Raw genomic sequence first — 6,000 nt, forward strand, 5'->3', positions numbered from 1 at the left:
AGCAAATTAACTATTTTATAAGGACACACACACACACACACACACGCGTGTGCACAAACCCCCAAATTTTGAGGCAATAGAATGTAAACTGAGGTTGACAGGCAAAGACATAAGGTTGAAAGTGAAGGATGAACTCCAAATATGAAATCAGTTTTTTTTTTTTTCTAGTATAACAACAGCTCCAGGACTGGAATTAAGGAGCTGTTGAGGTTTTCTGAGGATAGGAAAAATCAAACAAGGTTGTATCATGAAACATCTTACATAGCAGTCTGAAAAGAGGGTCTACGTCCTTGGGCAATCACTGAAAAATTATGAATATAAGATGACAAAACCGCAGCTTTGAAAACAGTTCTGGCTATGTTGTGAAATCAGTACACAAGGGCTAAATGTGACTGAATATTAGGAGAATATTTAAATATTTTGATAATAATAAGAGGGGTGGCAGTCAGGCTGCAAGGATGAAAAGCATAGCATCCATCAGAAATTGGAAGGACCCTCGAGACATAATCAGATGTGGGAGAGGCATACACTGGTAAAAAAATAAATTTTAGTGCAATGAGATAGTTAAGGACCGATTACAGAAACATGGATGCACTGACCAGGTACTTTATTTCTTTGAGGATTAACTCCTTGTGTTTAGAGTATCTGAGTTATTCTTGTACAAAGGATACTAATTTACATGCTTTCTTTAAATAAAAAGAGATTTTCATTGGAAAAAGACAAAATCTTATACCTCAAATGTCCACAGGTGCCCCGCAGGTGTCAGGCAGCTGAGCAGAGCCGCAGACAGCTTAGGAAGCACAGCCAGCTCCGATGAAATATGTCTTCGGGGCCGACCCTGTATCAGAGATTTTTATCTGTGCTCTTTGATAGGCTACTCCTTCTCTAAAAATTATTTTTCCTTAGAAATACAAACAAAACTACATTCAAAGCACACAACTTTGCTTTTGGAAAACTAATTCAAGAAAATTGCACTTAAAAGTATTAAGAACATATTGCAATGACATTTTCTCCTGATTCTCCCTCAATGTTCCAACTCCATGATTTACTTGAAAAATAAAAAGTTTAAAGATCTGCAACCTCTTCACATACCAGTTTTCTAACCATATCAGTTGAAGCCACAATCTTCTGTGTTTAGATTTTTTTTAAAACAAGTTAGTACCACTGCGACAATATAAAATATGATCATTTGGTTTTAAATCACATGGAGCTTTGGAAGATCATATCAACATTGAAAAACACATAATTATCAAACAAAGCCATGCTTTTAATTATAATTAAGATGAAACAAACACCAATATCTGAGTGGAATAATCATTCTATTTATGCATTAGTTATTTTCTACTAGACACAAAATCCTGGAGGACATGGATATAACTTGTCTATGTAATTTCAGACTAATTGTCATTTAAGAAATAAAATGATTATGAATATGACATTTAAAAATATAACAATTACATAGAACCTACTATGCACAAAGGACCCACCCAGATACTTTACAAATATTAATTTATTTAATCTGCATTAAAAGAAAATCTTTTAAATGGATTTAACCTTTTTAACCTGGAAAGTCTGAATCATTTGCCCAAATCTTGCAGCTAAACAGTGATGGAGCCAGTAATTCGACCCAAATAGAGCCCTGTCAGAATCTTTGCTCCTACCCTGTAGTGCTTTCAAATATATGACTTTAAATTTTTTAAAAATATAAATTTTCTTATCAATGTATATTTTATGATACCAGTGAACTCATAATAGGTTTAAACACATTTTTAGTTTACTTGATTTGTGGCTTTAAGAAAATTTATTAATCTAATAGATTCTTAATTTCTCATGTATATAATCAGAATAACAGTTTGTACCTCAAAAGCCTATTATTAGTATTAAGAAACTAATTTGTATGAAAATATTAGAACATAGCTGGCACCCAGAATATGTTACTTGGTATGCCAAGGAGGATGATTTTAATTTCCCCCTCCCTCTTTCAAAAAGGTACATATTTGTACATTGTACATCATGTAAGTATTAGTAAAAGAAGATCAAATTCTATGCTTCATAAAATATTATTTTTAGCATTTCTTAAAGCTAGAATTCATTTATTAAGGCATTTTCTGGAATGCCAGATAAGCTTCAAACTCAATAGAGTTGCTTTCTGGGGAAATAATTTTTTTTCTGGAATCTGTTATGATTTAAACATCTAATATCAAATAATAAGATCTCCATCTTCTAATTAGGAAATCAAGTTGTATGTACTACACATATGAAAAAAAAAAGAGGACTAGACTGGCAACACAACAAATGACATTTATTTTCACCAAGAGGGGCTATATGAAATCCAAAGATTAGACCGACAATACACAAATGGCATTATGTTCACCAAGATCCTCCAACATTAACAGGCTCCATCAAATTTGATGGAGATCGTATCAATTGGTTCTTATCAGATTACATGTTATAATCACCTAAAGAGATGCATCAAAATACAGACCCCTTTCCACAGACATTATGATTTAATTGATTTGGGGTAGGGTCAGGCATCCTTTTTCATCTTTTTTTTCTTTCATTTTTAAAAAATCATTCTATGGATTCTAATTTAAAGCTGAAGTTGACAGTACTAGTTTAAGTTATCACCGGAAGCATCATGAGTTCCTTATTTTCATTTCACTTTTAAAAAATAAAATCTAACATGGGATTGTATTTTCAATGATGTTAACATTGAAAGAGTCTGGGAGGCTCATGGAGAACAGATATGCCAATTACACTAATATTTAGCTCCCTTTTTAATTGTTTAAAGCAAAGGCCACCTTTTTTTTCATCTGCCCTCTCCCCGAAGCACAAGAAAATGGGAAACTAAGACCATATTTATATGAACTTGGTTTTTCAACTCTAAACATCATGAAACAATACAACTCCCTCCAAGATTATTTGCATGTTTTCATGAATCGGATATAATGAAAATTTCATGTTTACTGTTCTCAGTGTGTTGGTGTGGTCAATAAACAATCTTAGAACATTTTACAATATGGTTAAATATTATTCTTATAGCTTTAGTTCCTAAAATTAACTGTAGGCTACAGACATTATTGAACCCAAACAAATCCCAGTTGAGGGTTGTTTCGGGCTGTTTAAAACAGAGTGCAAATGAATGTCAATCGAGAATACTGACAAACTGGAGGGTTTTGCAAATCTAATCATCTTAGCTCACATAATATTAGCATATGAAATCAGCAATTCCAACTTTTTAAAGCTGAGTTAACTCCTGAAGACATAGTAGGCTAACAAGTTACTATAAATCATACTTAATAAATCTCAAAGCATTAAAAGCATTCCTACTTTGATCTTAATGACAAACCAATTGGCTGTATTCTATAAAACATTTGTCCTCTATGATCATATCAGATCCTGAAACTTGGATATTCAGCTATTTAAAGATTAATTTCAGGAACTATGTGGTCAAACTTTGGTTTATTTTGAACATTTCACTTTAATTTAGCCAAATAATTTCAACAAATAGCCTTGAATAGATGGCTTTGCTCAGATTCACTATAGCCATAGGATGATGATGGTCTCCTAAAGACCTCTTTTTCTCATATTTGCTGTATAATATTAGATTAAAGCTTCCACATAGTACTTTTCTGTGGCAGATTCCTTTAGCAAAGCTGGCCTGATAGGTTACAAATCTAATTGGATTGCCGTTTTTTGACTTTGGTTTCCTTGGACATCAGGGAAAATGAATGTTTTGAGAAGAGGAATTAATTTGTTGAGGCATTTCATGATATCTTTCACCCAGGCTTGGAAAGAGCATCATGAAAAAGGACTCTTGGAAACTATGCACACAACAGATTTTTCCTAATAGGTGTGAAGAATGGCTGCTATGCATAAATGATTGTTGGAAAATAATTCTCTGTAGAGCATGACCAAATGAGCAACCCTTCAGTACTGTACTCATTTCTAAGACCTGGAACAACCTGGCATACCTTACAGATGTCCATATTATTTCCTCATTACTTACTAAACGCCTGTTAGGAAAAATCTACAACTTTGTCTCAGAATTGTTATACCCAATAAAATGGAGAATAAAAGTTTTGAGAGAAAATTCATATTAATAACATCATAAAAGTCACAAGAAATGAGAGAGCTCTTCAACACAAAACTGTAAGCTATACCACCTTCCAAGAACACCTATTTTTGTTTTTCTTTAATCAAGGTAATAGACCCCACAAGAGAACCTCTAAAATCACAAACTATAGTTTTGCAATAAAAAAAAAAACAAAACCCAAAGTATCTTGCACGCCTCCACCCTTAGCTATCCCTGGGACCCCCCCCCGCCCCCAGGCTTTAAGTCCCACTCGCCCCCAGACCCTCCTTACCAGGAATTCTCTCACTGAGCGTCTGGGCACAGCTCAGGGGAAGCAGGTGGCTCAGGAACTCAGGCTTCAGCACGCATCTTCCCGGGAGAAGATGCCAACCTCAGGGTGAGGTGCGGACGTGCGCACCTCTCCAACCCAGGAAGGTCAGCAAGCCGCAAGGTGCAGCCCACCCAGGGTCTGGGGGGCTGGCTTTCCTAGTTTAATGAGAGAGCAAACCGAGTTAGTCTCAAATACTCTCTCTTGCCTTCCCTCCCGATTTCCTAACACTTTAATTCTGCCTTAAGGGATGGGTTCAAAGCCCCAGGTTGCAAGCTAGGCTCTAAGGCAGAGTCCTTTCCCAGTGGCTCTCTTCCACCTCTCCAAAGCGCGGGAGGCTCACCTTAGCGGCGCCTGCCGCTGCTAGCCCCGCGATGAGGCTGTGCGCAAACTTCTCCCGACTTAAGTCCTTTTCGGTGCGCGCCACCCCCGCCCGTCTCCCCACGCGCGGCCGAGGGGGGGCGGCCGATCGCGGAGCCGGCCCCGCCCGGACCCTCCCTGCGCGTCAGCCCCTCAAGCCTGCAGAGGGAGGGGCGAGCAGCTGCTCCTCGCTCCTCCGGCCCCCGCGCCCCGGCCAGGAGAGGGGCTGCGCTCGCCGCTGCCGCTCCGCACCCTAAGAGTCCCCGACACCCCAGCGTGCGGAGCCCCGGGAAGCAGGAGAGGGACCCCAGTTAGACCTTTAGGGTGGGAGTGGGGAGGGGGCGACAGATTGAGCTGAAAGATTCGTAACCTGGTCCCTGGAGACAGCTTTCTGGGAGCCCAGTACCTTCCCCGGAGGATGCAAATTCCGGAGGGAGGTGAGTTTCCCAAAGAACCTTACCCCAGACAGAGTGGCACCCTGGCTTCAAGAGCGGTCACTCAGGGGACCGCACTTGGGAGCCGGCGGACTGCCGGTCCGTAGTGAGGCGAGGTAGTGAAGGTGGGGTGGGGGCTATGAGAAAAAAGCTGGTCCAGACCTGGGGTGCAGAGAAAGGAGCTGGAGGCAGGGTATAAGAACAGAGACCTTGGGGTCCAGCAAGCCCTGGGGGCCCTCTGGAGTTGGGCTTCTGTAGCCTAGGTGCAGGTTGGATTTGGGGGGCAGAGTTCTCCACTTTGGGGGTGCTGCTGGGCGCAGTATATTAGGGTGAGTGACAGAAGTGAAGATGGCTAGAGAAGATCAGAGTCTGAGGTGCCTGACTTGGTGTCCAGGATAATTACTCTTCTCCTAAAACCAGCGGGAGCCCGGGACAGTCTGATTCCAGGGAGGGCGCAACCGGGGCTGGCAGGCGCACTCTGGCAGGCAGGCAAGTTGGTTCCAAGGACGGGCTGCCCTCCACCTCTTTCAGTCCACAGTTGGGTGCAGTAAGACAGCACCGGACACTTTTCCCCCCTTAACTGTTCAAGAGATGATGGGCTAGGAAGGCAGCTACCTGTGTGGCCAGGGAACTTAAGGTGGCTGTACGCCGTCTAGGTTATTCACACCCCCCAGCAAAAGAAATAATAGGACGGGGGGGAAAAGCCAGCTGGCGACACAGAACACTTTCCTAGACATTCTGGGGTTAAGCACGGGGGGAGGGGGGAAGCTGCGGGTGACCGAGATGCAGGTGTCCTGTGAAAG

General features: G+C 41.0%; 1 protein-coding gene across 1 annotated transcript in view; it reads right to left on the reverse strand.

The window, feature by feature from the left end:
* Calcr (calcitonin receptor) overlaps nucleotides 1-4,816 on the reverse strand; it is a 116,473-nt gene extending 111,657 nt beyond the window's left edge. Inside the window, exons 1-2 of the mRNA XM_029558341.1 lie at nucleotides 4,747-4,816; nucleotides 4,368-4,561 (exon numbers count right to left, since the gene is read on the reverse strand). The gene's annotated coding sequence lies outside the window, so the exon portion shown is untranslated. The remainder of the gene's footprint in view (nucleotides 1-4,367; nucleotides 4,562-4,746) is intronic.
* Between the last annotated feature and the right edge of the window lie 1,184 nt (nucleotides 4,817-6,000).

Source organism: Nannospalax galili, unplaced genomic scaffold (genome assembly GCF_000622305.1).
Source record: "Nannospalax galili isolate Female #2095 unplaced genomic scaffold, S.galili_v1.0 scaffold85, whole genome shotgun sequence".
NCBI lineage: Eukaryota > Metazoa > Chordata > Mammalia > Rodentia > Spalacidae > Nannospalax > Nannospalax galili.